Source organism: Phoca vitulina, unplaced genomic scaffold, assembly GCF_004348235.1.
Source record: "Phoca vitulina isolate PV1807 unplaced genomic scaffold, GSC_HSeal_1.0 scaffold25, whole genome shotgun sequence".
In the NCBI taxonomy this organism is placed as follows: Eukaryota; Metazoa; Chordata; class Mammalia; order Carnivora; family Phocidae; genus Phoca; species Phoca vitulina.
Genome location: NW_022589728.1, coordinates 14,129,433 through 14,153,321, shown reverse-complemented (window position 1 = coordinate 14,153,321; position 23,889 = coordinate 14,129,433). Strand labels below are relative to the sequence as shown.

At 36.1% G+C, this 23,889-nt stretch overlaps 1 protein-coding gene and 1 pseudogene across 2 annotated transcripts in view; one reads left to right on the top strand and one right to left on the bottom strand.

Annotated features, from left to right (window-relative positions):
- Positions 1 to 23,889, bottom strand: part of NKAIN3 (sodium/potassium transporting ATPase interacting 3) — a 619,197-nt gene that overhangs the window by 409,239 nt on the left and 186,069 nt on the right. The window lies entirely within an intron of this gene.
- LOC116642975 lies at positions 10,207 to 10,929 on the top strand (annotated as a pseudogene).

Sequence of the window (23,889 nt, the reverse complement as noted above, 5' to 3'; positions counted from 1 at the left end):
TTCACACCATCAAAGGGTTGGGTCAATAACTTCCAAGCCCAACCACACATCACTCTCCAGTCTCCTTTCTGTGGGCAGGTGTTTTGACATGTTTGTATTTTTAAAATGCCTCATTCCTTTTTTATAAACAATAATCCATTTAACATGTACACTTACACACACACCCTCTCTAAAATTTTTCTTACTCCGTAGGTTTGGCAGGTAAGTCTTTGTAGAGATAGCATTAGGAGTAAATAATCCAGTCAAATGGCTGAATTTAAGACACGGCTCTTTCAGAAGCAGGGGCCTCAACTAAGCAGCTGAATAACACAGAGAGATTAATCTTGACAGAGTCAGGCTTGCAGATACTAGACAGGAAGATGATGATATGCTTTGGGTTGTCTATTGTAGTGCTGTTATTTTTGTTTCATGTAAAACTAGAGCATTTGAAGACCAGATAAAACTAGACTAATACACTAACCATTCCCCTCTGGGACCTACCTGTAGACACAATCCAAACAAAAGAGACAGAAAATCTGTAGGTGATCAATAGTGAGCCTATTACAGTGTAGTGGCTTAGCTAATTTGGCTACATGCCTATTTTATCCACTTGAAAAAGACTTGAATAAATCCTCCCTGAAAAAAAAAGTTAACTGAGTATAAGCAGGTGCTAATGGCCATGGTAAGAAAAAGTAATTTATGATATATGACAGACTCAAATGGTTTCTGATTATATCCACATATGCCTAATTTAATATAGTAAGAACTACTGGTGTAAATTTGAATCAACGGTAAACTGTGCTTAAATCATGACTTACTCAATATTTTTTATCAGTCATTATCAACCTAGAAAAAAGAACTCACAGCTAGAAAAATGGGAAAATAGATTTTCAAATGAAGTTAGGAAGTGTCTTGAAAAGAAGAAAAATAAGAGTTACAAACCATGTAACCAGTGGAAATCATTGTGTGCTCAATCACATTAATGCCATACAATCATATATCTCAATAAAGCTGAAGTCAAACAAAAAAAGAATCACACGAACCACGCTATCCCCCCAAAAAGTCCACACGATCATAGATGGAGAGGATTTAGAAGTCAGCATGTCTATCCCACACCATCCACAAAAATAAACTCAAAACTGATGAAAGACCCAAATGTGAGACAGGAATCCATCAAAATCCTAGAGAACACAGGCAGCAACCTCTTCGACCTTGGCCATAGCAACTTCTTGCTAGACACGTCTCCAAAGGCAAGGGAAACAAAAGCAAAAATGAACTATTGGGATTTCTTCAAGATAAAAAGCTTTTGCACAGCAAAGGAAAAGGTTGACAAAACCAAAAGACAACCGACAGAATGGGAGAAGATATTTGCAAATGTCTCATCAGATAAAGGGCTAGTACCCAAGATCTATAAAGAACTTACCAAACTCAACAGCCAAAAAACAAAAAATCCATCAAGAAATGAGCAGAAGACATGAAAAGACATTTCTCCAAAGAAGACATACAAATGGTCAACAGACATATGAAAAAATGTTCAACATCACTTGACATCAGGGAAATACAAATCAAAACCTCAATGAGATACCACCTCTCACTGGTCAGAATGGCTAAAATTAACAAGTCAGGAAACAAATGTTGGCGAGGATGCAGAGAAAGGGGAACCCTCTTACACTGCTGGTGGGAATGCAAGCTGGTACAGCTACTCTGGAATCTCAAAAAGGTAAAAATAGAACTACCCTACGACCCAGCAATTGCACTACTAGGTATTTACCCAAAGGATACAAACATAGTGATCTGAAGGGGCACCTGCACCCCAATGTTTATAGCAGCAATGTTCACAATAGCCAAACTATGGAAAGAGCCTAGATGTCCATCAACAGATAAATGGATAAAGAAGATTATATATATACATATATAATGGAATATTACTCAGCCATCAGAAAATGAAATCTTACCATTTGCAATGACATGGATGGAACTAGGGGGTATTATGCTAAGCAAAATAAGTTAATCAGAGAAAGACAAATTATCATATGATTTCACTCATATGCGAAATTTAAGAAACAAGGCAGAGGATCATAGGGGAAGGAAGGGAAAAATAAAATAAGAGGAAATCAGAGAGGGACAAACCATAAGAGACTTAACTATGGGAAACAAACTGAGGGTTGCTGGAGGGGAAGTAGGTGGGGGGATGGTATAGCTGGGTGATGGGCATTAAGGAGGGCACGTAATGTGGTGAGCACTGGGTGTTATATGCAACTGATGAATCACTGAACCCTACCTCTGAAACTAATAACACACTATGTGTTAATTAAATGAATTTAAATAAAGAAAACAAAACAAACAAAAAAACAAGCCCAATTCAAACACTTCCCATGTGCATGGTTTCCTCAACTTTCATGATTTTTGTTGCCATCTTTATTCATTTAATATATATTAATTGAGTACATACCACATGCTAGGTATTAACGATATGCTGATGGATAGAACAACATAGTACCTGCACTTGTGGAGCTTAAAGTGCGCTAAGAAAGGCAAATGTTTTAAACCAGTTAATTAAAAATGTGGTGTGTGTTACAAAGCAGAAAGTCATGGATACTATTCAATCCTTTAAAAGTAGTGCCTTGCGTGGCGCCTGGGTGGCTCAATCAGTTAAGCATCTGCCTTCGATTCAGGTCATGATTCTGGAGTCCTGGGATCCAGCCCTGCAGTGGGCTCCCTGCTCAGTGGGAAGTCTTTTTCTCCCTCTCCCTCTTTCTCTGCCCCTCTCCCCCTCCCGTGCTCTCTCTCTATCTCTCTCTCTCAAATAAATAAACAAAATCTTTAAAAAAGGGAGTGCCTTGATCTTTATGTAAAACTCCAAGACTTGTTTTAGTGAAGTCAATGTACATTAGGATGATTTATTACCTTGATCCAACTTATGATTCTTTTAATTTGGCCAAGATTGAAATAACTCAGAAATCACATAGCAGAATGGAAAACAGTCAGACTAAAGCTGAGGTAAATCAAAATTTATGCATACAGTTCACAGTAACTGCTGCCTTCTATAATTATACCATGCTTCTCCAGGTAAAAATATAAACTATCCTGAGGAAAATTTCCAGAGGAAGCCACCTAGTTCAATTCGTTGAGTGCCCTGTTCAGATGACCAATGTGCGTATCAGGAACAGGGTCCTCATACAGGTAGAAAGAAGTTTGAGCCCTTCTATTTCTTAAGATTCTCCATATGTTAAAAACAATGAAGAACAGGGAAAAGGAAATCCTCAAGTTAAACTATTTTCTGCTAACAAGCTAGCAATTTTAAATCAGTATAAAGATTACTGAATGTGTAATCATATTCCCTGTGGACATCGCCCATAATTTCTTCCAACTTCATCCTTCCGGGACATAGATGCCCCCCTTTGTGTGTTTGTACTGTATTTTCCTGAGTATGGTGAATGAGTTGCATTATTGTAATGAGTGGATCATGTTGTGGTCTTCAGAGCTCTTAACTGCTAATCAAGGTATCCTAGAAAATAAACAGGTAAGCAAAAAGTAGTTTGCTGATTAATAGGTAGTGTTCTACTAAACTAAGTGTGTAATCTTCAGGCCGCTTTAGTTCTTCTGGTCTCAGATATTTTGCCTAGCAATTAAGATGTCAATTCTGAAGCTTTGTAGGTTGTGTCTAGCTTTAATGTCCAATGAATCTGAATACTGCTTAATTAAGCTTAGATTAATTTCCTATCACCATCTCCACAATGTATAGAAAAGAAACCCTTTGATAATTAGGAGACTAACCAAAAGATTAAAAAATAACAAATTTTTAAAAGTCTCAGAAATTTGACTACAAATGATGTTATCTATTTCCACTATTTGGAACAATCAGTTCTTATGATTCTATAAAATGTTTTTATGGCAGATTTTAGCATAGATCTTCCAATCAAATATCTACGAAACAGCATGAATCTAGAAAAAGATTACTCACATGGTGTTTACTACCCCTTTGCATATTCTGGATGAGTTGTCCAGCTAGTTAACTGCTATTTGGAATGTTCTGAGAGTAATAATCAATGCAGAAAAATGGCAGATGACAAGGATGTTGGGATTTTATCATGCATCACTTTGACATTTGTTTGAACCCAATTTTTGTTTTGCGAACTCAATAACTTCTACTTAACTTCCTGCCTACCCTTGTGGTTTTTTTTTTTTTTTTTTTTTACTGTAAAGAATCAAATATTTTTTTTTTTTTTTTTTTTTTTTTTACTGTAAAGAATCAAATACTTTTTTTCTTTTAAATTATATCACAAGTTAGGAAAAAAAAGAGCATTCTTTACAGTCAAAGGTTTTGCTAATCATGGCAATTATTTTGGGATCTGAAGCTTAAAATGAAGCCCTTTGAAGAGAGAACTTTAATTGTTTTTACCTTTCTTTGTAAATTATCGGATACAAGTGGTGACCTAGGGTCAAAGGTCAGTTGAAATATCTAATACCTACCACTTTGGAGAAAAAGGGAATTGCTAATGTTATTCTGGGTCTTGAAATGTACATGAGAGTGTGAGTGTGTGTGTGTGTGTGTAAATAATGTGCTTAGGATGAGATTGGTGAGGAAAAAACACAGAACTCAATGTCTTTTTCATATACTATTTAGGAAATATTTATTTCCTTCAGAGAGTAGCAATGTACATGTTACTTAGAAAATACATGGCAAATTTCAGTTTGCTTGTCTTCTAAAAAATCTCATAAGAAAACATGTACTTCTGAGAATTGAAGCCTAATTCCTACATAAATTGTCTATCTACCTAATCTATAAATCTATAATCATATATAATGCATGATTTGGATAACTATCTAAATAGTTACAGATTGATTTGGGGAATCCTCTGAGGCTCATCACATTGCTGTCTGTGATATTCATGTTGGAATGGCCACTGGATTTTTTCAGCATCTGGGACTGTTTTCAAAGGAGAAGTGAGGATGAGCACATCCAATGGTGAGCACTTGATTTTTAGTTAATTGTATTTTATGATACGTATATGCTGCTTTAAAAGTACTGTAACCAGAGCCATGGATGACAGCTGCCTCTTCTTCAAACAAATGTAATCCAAACTAATTTAAAGAACTTAAATTAATAAATTAATTAATCATCTCCTCCTTACTCTTATACACGGTTGTAGTGACATGCTTTCAAAGTATATCACACCAAAATAATATGACATTCTTCCAAATTACTTTAATTATTTAAGAATTGGATCAAAATTTCTTCTGCAGGGATTCAAGGTTCTAGTTTCTGATCCTGAGCTATGTTGTAGATATATGAAAAGAGAACACGGCAGAGATTAGTAGCCAAGACTCTGGAGCCACACTGCCTGGGTTCCATCTCCTGGCTCTGCAGTTCACTTGCTGTGTGACCCAGACAGGCTACCTCAACCTTTCTGAGCCTCAGTTCTTCACTGGTAAAGTGAGGATAATAACATCATCCCCTCGTTGTGTTTTAAAGGTGGGATTAGTCATTATTTAAAGTGTGTACTGAGGGTTTCAGAGGGGAGGGGGTTGGGGGAATGAGGTAACAGGATGATGGGTATTAAGGAGGGCACGTGTTGTGATGAGCACTGGGTGTTATATGCAACCAATGAATCATTGAACACTACATCAAAAACTAATGAGAGATGTTGGCTATTTGAACATAAAAAAAAAGTGCATAATGCAGTGCCTGTGCATAACAAGCCCCTAACACACACACATATAGGTGTGTGTGTGTGTGTATGTGTGTGTGTGTTATAATTATTATCATTGTATTGATTAAGTGGCATTTGCTTTGGGGGAGCAGACCTAAGGCAACTATTGGCCTGTTGTAGAATATTTAAGATGTCTGAGAAGTAACTGGGGCAGGATCCCAGCACTTGTCCCTGTAAATTCTTCTGGGTCTGAGAAAGCCATACTTTTTGTCCTTGTCCTACTTTCTTACCTTACCTATCCTCTGACAGCAAGTATCATCCTTGGTTCACATTACTGAATACTTCTAAAACAATGTAGATGTTAACACCATATTAAAAATAAGTAGCCATTTACTTGCTTTAAATGTTGGCGATTAGGATTCAGGTTAATTCAAACATCATTCCCTTCAAACATCATTCAGATGATTTTAACACATCTAGATGGTTTTTTTTTTCTTGTGTTCTTACCAGTCCTTAAATAAGGTTCTAGCTAATAGTGAAGGCACGCTAGAACTTTCATTAGCTCACTCAACCATTAGAGCAGCAAAAAGATCGCTGTTCAAACTAAAAATTGTAACGCTATCGCTAATAACGCTAAAACTTGGTTATCTGATTGATGAAGACAGTGACTTTGCAGATTGACTGGAATTCTTAAAGTACAAATTGACACATTAAAGTAAGTTTTTAGCCTCAGTTTTTGATTTGTAAAGTTACAACATTCTGCATGAATTAACAAAAGACGGCAAGGTGACGGCAAGAAATGATTGAAATAAAGATTGAGAATAGCAAATCAGTCACCAAATGCACATTATAATTACCACCCCCCACCAAGGTACAGGGAACAATAAATAGGCATTAAAACTCACTAGTAACCTCAGTACAAAGAATTATTGAAATTAAAAATATATCATTTTGCTTTTCCCTGAGGCTCTGGTTTGAGATATTGTGGATACACATTTATCTTCTCGCTAAGACTCACTTGGGTCAAAGCCATTTATATCCACTGACAGATCACAAACCCAGTAAGGAAGGACCACATGTGGTGGCTTTCCTTGTGGTCTATGTCATGTACTGTTTTAATGTGGCTTATTAAATTTCAATAAAGACAAGTTTTTTCTGACAATTCAATAAGGCATAAACTCATCAAGAAGTAAAGGGAGTAAATGGGGGATGCTTGGGAACTGTTCTCTTTCTAAACTATAAACATACCTCTCAGTATTTCCACACTTAAAACTCACTCATTCTGAAGACAGAATTCTACCTCTCTCAATCATGTACACATGACCCAAAGGCTGGAAAAGAAAGGGGGGAAAAAAACAGAACTTAATGGCATTTCAAAGTTTATTGTTAGCTTTATGATAGAACTCAATGAAATCAGAGAAAACAGCAACTGTAGCTATATTTGACATAAATGGACAAATCTTACCTAAAAGCCCCAGCATATGGCCATATATGTGAAATAGATCACTTTGACAGTCCTGAGTGCTTCATGGGTTCTAAATATTTTATGCCTTCCCCATTTGTTAATGCTTCCAGTCAAATACAGATAAAGAGAGAAATACAGCGGGTTGACGTTCTAGAAGTCAGACACATTTAATAGACTATAGATAGAGTAAGCCTGGCTTCTAAACTTAGGCTTGTTTCATTCACTTAGCATCTCAAAAAAGTATTTGTAAACACAATACTGTTCAATCCTGGAAAAGTATGCAGACTAGTGGGTCCCGGAACTTACTAAGTCCTCCTTCCAAAGGCCAGTTGTTTTTCACTTAAATGAAGCTGTCTAACCCCAGATAAGAAAAGCATTCGAGATTTCTGGTGTGCTTTAAATATTCAGAGTTCCTTCCAAAGATCACACTGTAGACATTTTCTCATGGTAAACATTTGAGTTAGCAAATAGAAACCCTATAAAAGAAAAAAGATCACATAGTTTGAAAATCCTAAGAACATTTGCTTCCTCAACAGACATTGATAAGACACTGTATGCTCCAACTCGGAACTGTATTCTCCTTGGCAACAGAACCAAAGAGAGAAAGCAAGCTGGAAAGATGCTTTAAATGGAGTTTGAAGATTTTCCATGCATTTTAAAAATCCATACTGTATCATATCCCTTATAACATTAAAAATCAATCTAGACTCTAGTTCAATGGCTCTTCTTCACAAAAAACTCTGAGATTCTTATAACAATCGCTTCCTACATCTTCTGTCATTGACTTGCAGAGTCGCCTCTTCTAGCTCTGCTGTCCTTTTTCTTCGGTTTTTCTGTTTTAAAAATACCCTTAAAAATATCCATGATATTAAAAGAATAAAGTGAACTATACCATGATATGTATTGTACAATTTTAGTTGTATAAAAGGATAGACACGGGCAAATAGAGGACTTCCAATTGTGAGTGGCTTTTTCTTTAATTTTTCTGCATTTTCTTTTTTTTAAGATTTCTTAAAACATTTTTAAGTAATCTCTACACCCAACGTGGGGCTCAAACTCACAACCCCAAGGTCAAGAGCCACATGCTCTACCTACTGAGCCAGGCAGGCACCCCGCTGCCTTCTTTTTTCATTTTCTAAAACTTCTAAAATGTATTGGTATTGTTTTTATAATTCTAAAAGTAAACATTAGTATAGGCTTTTAATCCATCATCCACATATCTGAAATCTGAAAATGAAGTTTTTCATGATTTTAGCACTCCTTCATTCGGCAGCACAACCTAACCTGACCTAGCAAGAAAACTATTTACAGCCTTTATCTAACTTGTGAGAATTCTGGTATATTACTCTGCGGAAATACTAATGTGTTTGATTATGGAGTTCTGTCTCAAGGTTTTACAAAATTTATAGTCTATGTGTCACACTTCTAAAACCTGAAAAGTTCTGAATTCTGAAACACATCTCACCCTAAGCATTTCAGATGAGGAACTGTGGACTTTTAATAAAGTAAAAAAAATTAATAAGATCTTTCACAAAGCCTAAACACTATATATTGAGATGGTCATGATCCAATGCCATTGAGAGCTCAGATATGACCTACTAGACATTTTGTTCCACGATGAAATAGGTTATGGTAAGGAAGATACCAACAATCATTCATTTTTTAGAGTGCTGCTGTAAGTTCTATTTACAATAAGATCCACTAGCTCCTTACCTTTGAAAGTCCTCATAATTTTGAAAATGCTATAATTGGACATTTTCTTATCTGATGCTTCCTTATACGAGATTCACCTAGGGAGGCTGGACAAACAGTACTATTCCTAAGAGCTAATGTTCAGAGAGGTAAAGTCATCAATCCTGCTAATAATCAGCAAAACTCAAGTTAGACAAGCTCTTCTGATTCCTGTGATCATGTGTTTTGTTTTGTTTCTTTCCCAGCATACCACGCTGCCTTAAAATCTTGGACAGAAACTTTTTTTTTTTAAAGTTTGGGCTTCTTAAAGAACTTTTCCCATCCTTCTAAGTAGACACTATGAGGTAGAGCAAACACTATGAGTGCCGAGGTCAAACCAACAACGATCAAGTTCTGCCTCCCCCACTTAAGAGACCCTGACCTTGAATAAGTTATTGAACCTCTCTGAACCAGCTTCTCATCTGCAAAATGGAAATCATTATAGGTAAACTTTACAAAATTCTAGTATATAGGCTGTTGGTGAATACATGATCCCCACTAGCTTTGATTTTCCAAAATAGTATCTGGTAACTCAGGCAAAGACAGTTAAATGATATTTTATTTTAGATGACAATCTGGCTTTGTTTGTTTGTTTTTATACATCAAATTTTAGGGCTGGTTCATCTTTGATAATTTTATATTTATTAAATTGACTTCAAAGACCATCACCAGTTTTGAGAAAAATAATCTCATTTTAGTATATGCACGAATGGCTGGATCATTGCACAACTCAGTCACTTGTTTACAAGTTGAGTTTTAAAAACTGTTCTATTCTCTTCAACTGTCTTTCTCAATAGTCAAATTGTCATCCTATCTGTGTTACATAAATGGCTTTTTGTAGCCTTAAGTTTGATTTAGAAATTGAGAAATTGAGAAATTTTAGAAATTGAGAAAATGTACATATTACATTATATATAACACATATTTTATATATATAAATAAGTAAGCAATATGAAAAAAATATATATAGGGCGCCTGGGTGGCTCAGTTGGTTAAGCAACTGCCTTCAGCTCAGGTCATGATCCTGGAGTCACGGGATCGAGTCCCGCATCGGGCTCCCTGCTCAGCAGGGAGTCTGCTTCTCCCTCTGACCCTCCCCCCTCTCATGCTCTCTCTCTCTCATTCTCTCTCTCAAATAAATAAATAAAATCTTTAAAAAAAAAAAGAAAGAAAAAAATATATATATATGGAGAAAGAGACAGAGAGAGGCAGAGACAGAGAGACAGAGACACACAGAGTGAGTTCACTACATAATTTCCAAAAATGCTTTGAGTGTATGAACAAGTGAGGAAAGCATTTACATACGTATTTTTCCTTTATCAATAAAGCCTCATGAATCCATAGGACAACTTATTTAAAAAGGGATAATTTGGGCTAAGTAAGCAGGAACTCCTGGAGATAAAGACTCAGGAGGAGCAGATCGCTGCCAAGAAACACAGCGCCAAAAACAAGTGGGCAGCCCTTTGGGTGCTAGAGCGCAAGAAGAGGTATGAAAAGCAGCTGGTGGAGATCAAGGGCACACTACAACCATCGAATTTCAGCGAGAGGCCCTGGAGAGCGTCAGGAGTGACACAGAGGTACTCAAGAACATGGACTATTCCGCCAAGGCCACGAAGGCTGCCTATGACAACACAGACATTGATAAAGTTGAAGAGTTAATGCAGGGCATTGCTGACCAGCAGGAACCTGTGGAGGAGATTTCAACAGCTATTTCAAAACCTGGAGGATTTGGAGAAGAGTTGGATGAAGATGACCTCCTGGCAGACTTAGCACTACGACGGAAGGAACTAGACAAGAATGTGCTGCAAATTAGTGGACCTGAAACAGTCCCTCTACCAAATGTTCCCTCTATAACCTTAACATCAAAGCCCACCTGCCTGCACCACGTCCTGCCTGCCCCGCATATACACAGCCGGCACTGGACCAGTTCAATGGATCCAGCCCTGTTCTACAATTCCTTCATGTCATCCTCGTCCTCTTCCTCCTTCTTGGTGGTCTCTTGAATCTCCCTCCAAAGCAGCAGGGCCACATCACTGTTCCCTCTCTGCAGAGAATGGTCTTCACCCAGCCAGACTGGGATGGGAAGGGGGGAGGAGAAGCGAAAAGGGTGGGTGGGATGGGAGGTGCTTGCTGTTTATAATGTGGAATTTCTGTAAAATAAACTGTATTTGCAAATCCAACATTGAGATTCTGGACTACGCTAACTCCACTGCTGAACCTCAAAGGAAGAGGTCTACCGTTTGAAGTTGAAAGGATCTGAAAATGTAGATGTCCTGAAAATGTCCTTTTCAGTCAGTTGACTTGTCGCACATCTCTTTGTAAGACTTGTATGGGACTGGCAGAAAAGTCAGTTTTTGAAAGCCGTATGCTCTTCCTTGTCCTTAGCTGTAATAAAGCATCTGATTTTGCTTTCCTTGAGAGCTGTATCTCTGTCCATCACCTGTGTACTGGCCCCTGTGTTTACCACTCTGCACACCCCTCGCTCATACTCCCCTGGTCTTTTGGAGTTTGTGACACTGATTTGGAAAGGATGATGTTCTCTTGAGAGCAAGTGAGACTGCAGAGTTCAAGTCCAGCTGTACAGTTTTCTAACATAGCTCTAAGGTCCCTGTTGCTATTTGTGATAACAGAGAACTCATTGGAAACATGTGCATTCATTTATATTCAGATGAAATTATGGTTTGCACTGTCTATTAAATATCACAGTTAATTTTCATTAGAAAGGAATAATTTGGAGATCAGGTCAAACAATAACTTGAAGTATTTATAAAATAAAAACTTCTAAGAAAGTTAATAATATTGTGTATGTCCCAATATAAAATAACCATGATATGCAAATATTTACTTGAGTAATACTTGGAAAGTTGCTTAAACTGGTTTCCTAAAAATAAGGTTATTTAGAGATCATCTTGAAATATGAGAGACTTAGCAGAACTTAACTATAGGGTGTCCTTTGTTTTTGTGGAAAAAATTTTATTAAAAAAACTCACCCTAGATGTAAATGTGGCATGTCACAGAGAAAAGATAGTTATATTATCTTATATATAGTAACTATCATATAAAATAAGCAATTTATTAATTATAAGTTTATCCACTTATTAATAGATTCAAAAAAGCAATTCACAATTTTCTATCTTTATCCAATAATGGTTTCTATATGAAATAAAATTTATAAAACTTCATGTCTTAGATTCTGAAATTCAAAATTTTGAGAAATCTAGGTTTTTCCCTTATGTTAACTTACCAAGATTATTTCCTTTCATTAGTAAAAGTAACACCTAATACTTTCCATCCCTCCACCAAACAGTATTAACCCACAGTAATTCTACCAAAGAATTAAAGATGGCTAGATTTAATTATCTTATTTCCATTTGACTTGGAAGACTCATCATATAGATATAATCAGGATTCTCTCCCTATACTCTGGACATTTAAAGGGGGGAAACCAAATTGGCTACCAGGATCAATGGATCACTGGAATGTCTGAATTTCTGCTTCTGATGAATGAAGGAAGAAATCATGAGAGCCAGACATTATTCATTACTTTTAGAAATAATTATTAGACTTTTATTATGTGCGTCAGTTGGCTGTGTCCATGTCAGAGAATGAAAAAAACCAAAAGCACAAGATTATTTTATATTGTGTCCAATTACTCTTTTCTCATGGAGAGTATTTGGGCTGACTATTGACAAAAGTGCTAGCAATGGAAAACAACAGATACCTAGACATATCTGTTTGATGTCAACTCTATTAATAATCACCACTTCCTCAAAAAACAAGGAATTTATAAGTGGTTAACTCAAAGGAAATAGATGAATTAGACTTTATTTCACTAAATAGAATCTTAACGGTTTAACATTACTAACCATACTTCCTAATAGACCTCACTTTCCAATGAGATTAAGTAAAATAATTCCATTTCACATTTATCAGCCACTGGTAATAGAAACTAAAGATTCTATTCAACTACCTCTCAAAAGATGAGAGGACTACATGGCCTGGTTTGCTTGAGACAGTCCTGATTAATGCCTATTTTCTCCGGGTAATATTAATCATACTATTTTCTGTTGTCATCCTGGTTTGAATGATAAATTATACAGTCATCTTAACTATAAGATACTCACTAACTGATACTCACAAAATACTTCAAAAATCTCACCAGGAATGGCACCCTAGTAACACAAAGCATTATTTTCATGTCTTGTCAATTTGCACTGATGCCAAAAGATATATTTTTTAGATATCCAAATCATATGCATAAAAAGAAAACCTTTCACACCAATGTTTATAGTAGCATTACTAACAATAGCCAAAAGGTAGAAACAACCCAAATCAACAGATGAATGGATAAACAAAATGCATATATATATATACACACACAATGGAATATTATTTGGCCTTAAAAAGGAAGAAAATTCTGCCACATGAGACAACATGGATGGACCTTAAAGACATTAGGCTAAGTGAATAAACCAGATTACCTAGAAGAATCAAATTCACAAGTATCGATAGTAGAGTAGAGGTTACTAGGAGCTAGGGAGAGGGGGTAATAGAGAGTTACTGTTTACAGGGTACAGAGCTTCAATTTGGGATGATGAAAAACTTCTGGAAGTTGATAGTGGTTGAACAATAACGTGAATGTATTTAATGCCACTGAAGTGTATATTTAAAAATGCCTAAAATGGTAAATTTTATATTAGGTACATTTTACCACAATTAAAAAAAAAGGTATGTATTAAATGTAGGTGAAGGGGATTAAAAGGTACAAACTTCCAGTTATAAAATAAATAAGTACACCATGGGGAATGCAGTCAGTAATATAGTAATAATTTTGTATGGTGACAGATGGTAACTAGATTTATCATGGGGATCATTTTGTAATGTCTAAAAATATCAAATCACTATCATGTACACCTGAAACCAACAGAATACTGTATGTCAATTATACTTCAATTTAAAAAAAGAAAAACTAAAGAAAATAATACAAGTTTTATTAATTAATTTCGACATATGTTTTAATAATTTATTATTTTTATGGAAAACCAGTAAAAGCTAGCCATGTGTCCAGATCTTGATGTCACACAAGGCGTTTTGACAACACTAGCTGCATCTCAAGTGCCACAATCATATGCCTAAGATCTCTTCTTTATGCTATTATTAAGAAAGACTCTACGACCATTTTACAGAAACTTTTGTCAGCTGACTCAGCAACTATCAAAAGCATTTTGTTAGTTTCACTTAAACTTCTTTGACTTAAGGTCAAATCTTAAAATCAGCAACCATAACGAACACATATGAGCATTTTAACTCAGACCAGAACAGAAAACCCTTTCAGGATACTTAGTTGTCACCGCCTGTAAGTTACCAATTGCTATTGTAACACCTCATCACCTTCTTGCCACTCTGAATTGCTGTCACAACATTTCCTTTACTCATCTCTTTAAAGGTACGTTGTAATCTATGGTTTTCAGTTTCTTGCTTATCAAGCATAACTATCTATAGGCCTGAAATACTCTGGAGTCTATAATTTTCCTCTATTGTAGTCTCTTACCATTAGACTCAGAAGAAATAGCTAACTCGCCAGACCCCACACTTCAATATGAATGGTTGTTTCAGTTCCCATTTTGAGGGTAGATTTTTACTGGGGTAAGGGGAAACCATATGGAAGACTAGAGAAAGGACTGCAGAGGCCAAAGGCTGGGAAGGCCAGTATAAAATAGGACTGCCACTATCCTTAGCCTCTATTCTTAATCTGCCTCCTCTGTTTCATTCCTTGATTTCTTGGTACCTCCCCAACTTCTACGGCCTCTTCTCAGCTCTGTGTAATTGTATAATAGAACAAGTAAAGCAACAATAGGAGAATGCACTCAAGAATCAGATGCTCCAAGTCCAAATCTCAGCCCTAGCATTTACTATGTGGCCTTGGACAACTTCTTTAACCTCTCTGGGGCTCCATTTTGTTTGTTTATAAAAAAGGTGGATATAATAACATCATTTACTTCTGAGGGCATATGTAAAATGCTTAAAGTAATGCTTGGCATATTGCTAGAAATCAAATATTATTAACTCTATTTCCTTTATCACTTGATAATTCCATACCCAGTCTTCATGAAAGATAACAACTCAAGCTCCAAATATTCCAAATAACTCAATCATTAGGTATAAGCCCTGAGTAACCCTCTTTCTTATTCCCTTTATTATATATTTACAGTTATTGAGAAGAATATATCTACTTTATCCCTCCGAATATATTATAGTGGTTAATAATACAGTATAAGGGTGTTAGTAGAGTCAGAATGCGAGTGTTCTTTTTCTTTTTTTAAGATTTTATTTATTTATCTGACAGAGAGAGACACAGCGAGAGAGGGAACACAAGCAGGGGGAGTGGGAGAAGGAGAAGAAAGCTTCCCGCGGAGCAGGGAGCCCGATGGGGGGTTCCATCCCAGGACCCTGGGATCATGACCTGAGCGGAAGGCAGACTGAGCCACCCAGGCGCCCCTGAATGCGAGTGTTCTAATCCTTGTTTCATTACTCATTTAGTTGCATGAATGTGAACAAGCTATTCAATCTTTTGATGCAGAGTTTCCTAATGGGTAGAATAGGAATACTTTTAATATTTATCTTGTAGCTTTGCTGTGTGTATTAAAAACATTATCCCAATACCTATCAAATAGTGCCTGATGTAAAAAAATATCTCTGTAAACTGCAAACATGAATAAGTAAGAAAACCTTCATAAGAGGAAACAGAAATAGTAGAGGAGAGACAAAATAATTTTTAATAAGCATAAAAAGTATCCTCAAAGATATAAGTGAGGATAATAAAAAGAAGAGGTAAAAATAAATAGTTTAAAGGAGGAACTAACTGGAGAGAACAGGTGTGAAAATATAATAGTCAAAATAAAGACCTAACTTGATAAGTTGGATGGCAAAGGAACACAGCTGAAAATGGTCAGGTGATGGAATTACAGTAGAAAGCATCAGGAGGTCAAAGAGATGGAAAGAAAAGAAGGGCTATGGAGGAGAAAATACGTATGTCTACACTATAAAAAATAGTTGGAAAATAAGAAAAAATAATGGAGGGGAGACAATATATTTAAACATATTTAATATTTAAATATATTTAATTAATAATCAGCAATTTTCCAAAATTAAAGAAAGATATAAAACCTCAAAATGGCTCACAGAATGACAGATTAGATAAGAAAATAATCCAAACAAGTCATATTATAATAAATTTAAAGAATACCACAGACGAAGAGAAAATTCTAAAAGCTTCCAGGGAGAACACTACCAACAAAAAGAAAAAATAACTCAAATTGACATTGTACTACAGAATAGCAATAATGTAGACAAGAAATATACAAATTATATTTAAAGCACTGAAGAAAACTTGAGCCTAAAATTTACAGGGTTAAAATTAGTCATTCTCAAGTATACTACATCTGAGAATTTCTTCCACAGCAAAATACTCTTTAAAGCATTCTCAAGAAGGTAAACCAACAAGAAGAGAAATAAATTCAAAAAGGTACTAGAAAATATGGAAAATAAGGATGAATGAGTAAATAAAGTTTACCATGGTCTAAATAAAAATTCGCTCCATCTACCAAAGAAAAAAATTATATCCATAAATACCCAAAAACAATTTATTTAAACTATATTATCCAATACAGGAGCCATTGGCCTCATTCGGATATTTAAATTAAATTAAATTAAAAATTCAATCCCTCCCCCAGTCATAGTCGCCATACTTTGAGTGTTCAACAGACATGTGGCTAGTGGCTACTGTATGGGGCAGCACAGTTATAGAATGTTTCCATCATCACAGAAAGTTCTGTTGTACAGTGCTGTTGTAGATGATATGCAACATGGGGATTAAGGGTGATAGTTGGGAAAAGAGGGTCAATAGAGGAAAGACAGTGTCTCGGGATACATATCTCTTCCAGAGGGAAGATGTACATAATGATATATGCAAGATACTGGTATGGTAAAAGAACCATAAATACATTACATTAGGTCTAATTAACAAAAAGGTAAAAAGCAAATACATAATTTCTACAACTAAGAAACTCCACCACTTCAAAGAAAGAAAAATTATTTTGTATGTAATAGAAAAATCTGATATAATAGAAATAAATTATAACATAACTAAAATTAACATAAATATAAATGGATAAAACTGTTTAATAGTGACTCTCTGGGGACACCTGGGTGGCTCAGTCAGTTGGGCATCTGCCTTTTCCTCAGGTCATGATCCCAGGGTCCTGGGATCGAGCCTGCATTGGGCTCCCTGCTCCGTGGGGAGCCTGCTTCTCCCTCTCCCTCTCCCCCTCCCCCTGCTTGTTCTCTCTCTCTGTGTCAAATAAATAAAGTCTTTAAAAAAAATAGTGACTCTTTGATAGGATGCTTAAAAAATTGATTTAACAATATTACCTGTAAGAGTTACACATTAGTGACAAAAAGATGCAGAAAGAATTAAAAATAAAGGGAGGAGAGACGGAAAATGATAAAGTAAGAAAATAGTATGAACTAATTGACAATTGTAGTGGTAATTAAAATAACTAACAAAATGGAGTTTAAGACAAAAAGTAAATCAAAAGCCACAATGAAAGACTATATTACCAGAAAAAATCATAGGTGAAAAGGTCCTAATATCATAAATATGTATACATTTGTCGATATTGACACAAAACTGCATCAATTATCACATCTATAGGAAAAATAAATTAATGAACAACTGTGATTGAGATTCTGAGGACAACTCTTTCAGAAACTGATAAAGATAAAAGAATAAGAAAACGTCTAGAACTCTTGAATAAGATGACTCATAAGCTTAAATTAACAGATACATACATAATTTTATACCAAGCAGAATAAACATTTTAAGTATGTATGGAACACACACAAAAGTCAATGGTGAAATTACTCTCAAAGGAAACCTCAGTAAACTTCAAAGAATTGATATCATACGTATTATATTCACTAGTCATAGGAATTAGAAATAAATAAAAAAATAACTAAAAACTGTATATATCTGTAACTAAGACTTATGACTAAGTAAATGAGCTAAAATGGTATTAGCATGGGAAATTAGAAAGAGTTTAAAGCTAAATGACAAAAAAACTACACATCGACAAATGTGGGACACATTTGCCCCTAACAAGGGGCACAGAAAAATTGCAGTTTTAAATGGATTTATCGGAAAACAAAAGGAAATGAAAACACATGAGATAAGAAACAAGAAGAGGAAAAGACAATAAAGCCAAAGAAATAAAAAGAAAATAAAATTAAAGTCAGCAATCAGTGACATAACCAAGAAACACTAACAATTCAAAGAGATGAACAAACAAAACTGATTTTTTGAAAATACTAAGTTAGACAAATTTCTGTTACTACTTTTTTTCAAATGTAGATGGGAGGTGAAAAGATCTAGGTAAACAAATTAAGAAAAGAAATACTTCCAGATATAAGAGCTTAAAATAATATGACCTTCATCCATATGCCAATAACTATAAAAATCTTTTTTAAAAGATACATTTCTAGGAAAATACCAAATGCCAAAACTGGTAACATTGGTGTCTAATGAATATGACAATGACTATTGAAAAATTGAAATATGAATTAAACATTTTCTTTCCACCAAATAGATCCAAGGCTCAGACAATTTTACAAAGAATTCTACTGAACTTTCAGGGGACAAATAATACAAACTGGATAATGAAGAAAAAAAGAATTTGTATGGACATTTCTCAAGTGTGAACGAAAATCCAAATTAAATAAATTAGCTCCTCTACATCAATTTAACAAAAATAACATATTATGTACAAGTAGGATTTAATTTAGGGATACAAGCATGTTTTACTGTCAGAATATCTATCAATTCAATTCATCAAACTAATGAATTAATGGGAAAAATATAGGATTTTCTTAGATAAAAGGCATTTGATGAAATTCAGTATCAAAATAAAATTCTGAGAAAAGTAAAATTAAAGGGAAATTCCTTAACTTGATAAAGGCAGTGCACCAAAAACCAACACAAACATAATGGACCACCTTTGGTACATTTTTCCCCCTGTTTTATTGACATAACATTGATAGAAAGTACTATATAAGTTTACAGTGTACAGCATAATGACTTGACTTTACATATATCATGAAACAATTACCACGAGTTTAGTTACCATCCATCATCTCATATACAAAAAAAAAAAAAAAAGAAAAAAAACAAGAAAGAAAGAAAGAGAGAAATTGTTTTCTTATGATGGAAACTCTTAAGATTCACTCTCCTAACAATGTTCATAAATATACAGCAGTGGTGCATATTTTTTAAAAGAGGAAATGAGGCAAAGATGTTCCTTATCAATTTTATTTTATTTTATTTTACTTTATGTTATTTGTTTCTACATAGTACTGAAGGTCCTAAAACGTGAAATAAGATAAAAAAGAAAGGTATAAGGACTGGAAAAAAAAGAGATAAAATAGTCATTATTGACCAATATATGTTCTTTTACAAGGAAAATCCAATAGAATTAACAGATAAGTTCTTAAAAATAATGAGACAGTTCTGGAAAGTTGTTGGATATGAGATCAACTTTAAAAAATCCTTCTACACCAGGAATAACCATATAGAAAATAAAATAGAAAGCAAGATACTATTCAAACTAGCAAAAGGACAAAATATCTAGGAATTACTGCAATTGTAGTATAATGAATGCATAAGACATTATAGAGAAAATTTTTTATTTTAAAACTTTACTTATTAACCCTACTGAAAGATATAAAAGACCCAAATAAATGGAGAGTTATACTCTGTTCACTAATAGGCAACATTGTAAACATATTAACTTTTTTTTTTTTTTAAAGATTTTATTTATTTGAGAGAGAGAGTGAGCAGGAGCAGGGGAGGAGTAGAGGGAAAGGGAGAAGCAGACTCCCTGCTGAGCAGGGAGCCTGATGTGGGGCTCATGCTGGGACTCCAGGACCATGACCTGAGCTAAAGGCAGAGACTTAATGGACTGAGCCACCCAGGTACCCCGTAAATATATTAACTCTCATTAAACACATTTATAATGAGGACTTGGGGGAAGTGACTTATCTAATGAGATAGGAACACATACTAAGAAGAAGCAAAATACACACAAAACAAAATACCACAGCTATAGTGAGTAAAAATAGTAGGGAGCTCAATTCTTCATTATCAGTTAGATTGCGTGCTACTTTAAATAAAAAGCATCACCCTTTGCTTGAACCAGTGAGACCTGTAAACTATAGATTATCTGTATTTAAAACTGTAGATACAATGACAAAAGGTAAAAACAAAATAGAAACAGAACAGAAAACAGATAAACCAAACTTAGTGTGTTGACTAATTATCACCAGATCCAGATGAAGCCTTCAGAATGGAAGAGCACAAGAGGACGTATTTCAGCATTAAGGATGATTTAGAGAGCAAAATGTGCGAAAGTCATGGAAGCTCTGAAATAAGTCAGGATATTCGAAACTGAAGTTTTGGGCAAACATTTATTGCCTCACACTTAATACACTCTTGCAATAGCCACAAAACTGATCTGCCTGCCTGTGGCACCCCCCGGCCAGATTAATCTTTCTGGAACACTGCATGTCAAGAGAGTAAAAAAAGTCTGAGGGTGAAGATATGTCATTGCCATCTTTATTGCACAGTCCTTAGCTCTCTCTTGATGAAAAAAAGAAAGGAGAGACAGTGTAGCCATGAGAAATTTACTGAAGAGCCAGGGAGCAAGCATGAACGTGTACACAGGCGGCAAGGTAACCAGCCGGGAGAAAAATGAAACTAGCCAGTATGAAGATGAAGGAGACCTAAGGGCAATGAAAGGAGATGGGAAAGGACTGAATGAAAAGCGGAGTTAGACTATGGCTCAGGACAGCAGGAGGGACCCTTATTTTCTAAGACTGTGCAGAAGTGACACACTTGTCAATATATTGGCTAAACGGATTCCTACCGCATCCACTGAAAAATGATGCCTTGTCAGCTGCACATTTTCTCTGAATCTTGACCAGCTTTTCATCCCCAGTGGAGGTTGAACAAGGATCCTTTGATTGACATTAATTTCTGAACAAGACCAAAGAAGTCATAAAATTAACACCTGAAGGACACCTTTAGTTTGGGTTGGATTCTGTCCTTGGTATTTATCTTCTGGGTCCTTTCAGTGTTCAGTATGGAAGGTAACTAAGAAGACTGACAAATCAATATTACAGATAATGATGTTTTCCTAATTCAAGAACTGCCCTGACCTTGGAATGGCCGAAAGGAGTAAACAAAATGCACATTTTAGAAAAGGCAGAGCACCGAATCCCAGCTACAAAGAGAAAGGCAGAATTCGCTGAAAAAGTGGGTCTGGAACATCTTTCTATCAAAATCATCATCCAAATGTAAGCAAAAAAGCCTTTCCCCCCTATTAATAATACCTGCTTCCCAACAGAGTGAGTAAAATAACAAAAACAACAATAAACCCGGATTGGAACAATAGTTCATTCAAAGCAGCAAAGTAAAATGCTTCCCCAACATAAGCACATGCTCATAACTTGGCAGCAAACAAATAAACAAAAACGCTTCTCTGTAGACTGCACCTCATGTTTGGTGGCAATGGTTGTTCAATGCAAATGAACAGAGGAAACTGTGAAAAGAGAACATCTTTGATAACATCTGCCTGCAAATGTTCCGAACACTCAGCATTTGAATCCATGTGGCTAAGTACAAATGTTAATGAGTCTGCATCAGATTGCATGGAGTACGAAGACTGCCAAGTCTGACACCCAGAGTAACTCGAGGGGGAACAATCTGTGTGCTGGATACATTTTTTTTTTTTTTAATTCAGGATGAATGCTGAAGTGCGGAGACACTTGAAGGAAATCTAGTCGTTAGCCAAAATGATGCTGGTATTTTTAATTTGCTTTCTTGCTTCCAGGCTCAAATACCTGCTCAGTTTGATCTTTTTAAGAAGTGAAAGCATGGGCTAGCCGGGATCAAAATTATACTAATGGAGAAGCTGGAGCTGCATTGTAATTGTCCTACCAGCCTCCTAACATGGGATGCCTCCCTTGCAAATTGTGATTTGCAAGTTGTGCTTCACAGAGCCTTCTTGGAAGTTGTGGGAAGCGTCCACATGTCATAACCCACAGGACGTGGGTGCTAACCCCGGTGCATCCCCACCCCACCCCCACTGCGCAAATGTGGACTATAGCCAGAGCCATCATTTACTTCTCACATCAGATATATCACTCTCCCCTGCTTAAAATCTTGCAAGAGCTACCTAGCGACCCTTGAATAAAGCCCAACATCCTTAATTAACTTGGCCTGGAAGGTCCTGCGTGACTGGCTTGCCTCCCTCTTAACCCTACTTTGTGCCACACCACTGATTGCTTCTATGCTTCGCCTACACTGGCCTTTTTCCCTCCCCAACACCAGCATCGCTCTGACACCCGAGGATCAGCAACTCTGGGGATATTGGCACTGCTAAGCACAGAGTGGCATTTTCATGGTGGCTGCTCCTGACACTGGCCTCAAGGGAATCTTTGAGAAGGGGAACTTGAGGAGAGAGACAATATGGTAGGGGACCCAAGGTGATTCTGGGTCACAGACTGGTCTGCGAGCTAAGAGACTCACCGGTGCACCCATAAGCCACAAAAAGGGGGAAGTGGGGCGCACAGCAACTGCAACTGGGTGTAAATGTAAATGTCACTCTATTTGTGAACACAACTTGCATCTCATTTGAGCGCACTGATTCCCCACACAAAGGACAGCTAAAGAAAGAAGGAACAAAAATTAATTGTATTATTTTCCTCCAGATAAGGATGGGACCATGACCTGTGGAAAGAAATACAAGGAAAACATGAAACTTGTCAAAAGAAGCACAGAAAAAGGGGCTCGAAGGAAGGGTGGGAAGCAGGAGGCAGTGATAACTATACTCTGTCTACCATGTCCCTGCTCATGGGATCCACAGGACCTTTTCAAATGAGGGAGCATTATAAAATTATAAAAATAATTAATATGTTCATTACAGAAAATTTGGAGCATTGGAAACATAGGAAGATAAAAAAGTATCACCCAAGATCCGTGCACAGAAGAACAAGTCATGTTAAACCTCTGCTGTATTTTCTTCCAGCCTTTTTTGACATATGTAGTTTTTACAATTATGTTTAGGCTTTTACAAAGTTGAAAATTTACCCCTTTCGTAGCACTTGCCCAAGCCATCATAAATTCTCCTTAATCTTAAATTTAAATGCCTATATTAATTCCATCAGGAAGATGGACCATCATATTTTTATCTAAGCTTCCTATTTGGATATTAAAGACCTTTCCAGTTTTGCACGTACATAAATATTCACTGTGGCAATTACTTTTGCCATGAGACATTTCTAAGTTCACAGTTTCTTTCTTTTTTTTTTAATTTTATTTATTTGACAGAGAGAGACACAGCGAGAGAGGGAACACAAGCAGAGGGAGGGGGAGAGGGAGAAGCAGGCTTCCGGCAGAGCAGGGAGCCTGATGCGGGGCTCGATCCCAGGACCCTGGGATCATGACCTGAGCCGAAGGCAGACGCTTAACGACTGAGCCACCCAGGTGCCGCAAGTTCACAGTTTCTAAGCATGGCTGAGGACTTCTTCCCAAATGTCTTTACTGCTCTCAGTGGCTTCCATAACTTAAGAGTTTCACAGACTCTTCCTTGCACAGGAAAAAAGGAGTTCTTACCCCGTAGCCTCTATAAGTCATTTTAAGTCATTGCTAGAAGTGACAGAAAAACACTTCCTAGTCATCAGTCAACACTTCAGGATGCCCACATTCACATGTAAAATGGAGACTGTGTATAAATAAAATATTTCAATATTCTGCTATCTCTGTGTATCTTTTAAGCCTGTGAGAGTTTATTTTGCAGAGCAAATTTAATTTTTCTTCCCTTAACTAAGAGGATTAGAGTTCTGTTTCTACTCAGGAGACATTTTATGATGATTCTTTAAGGAAAATTGTACTTATTTTCTTGTTCCAGTGGTTATTCTGGGTGATACTATAGGTCATTAATGGCCTCA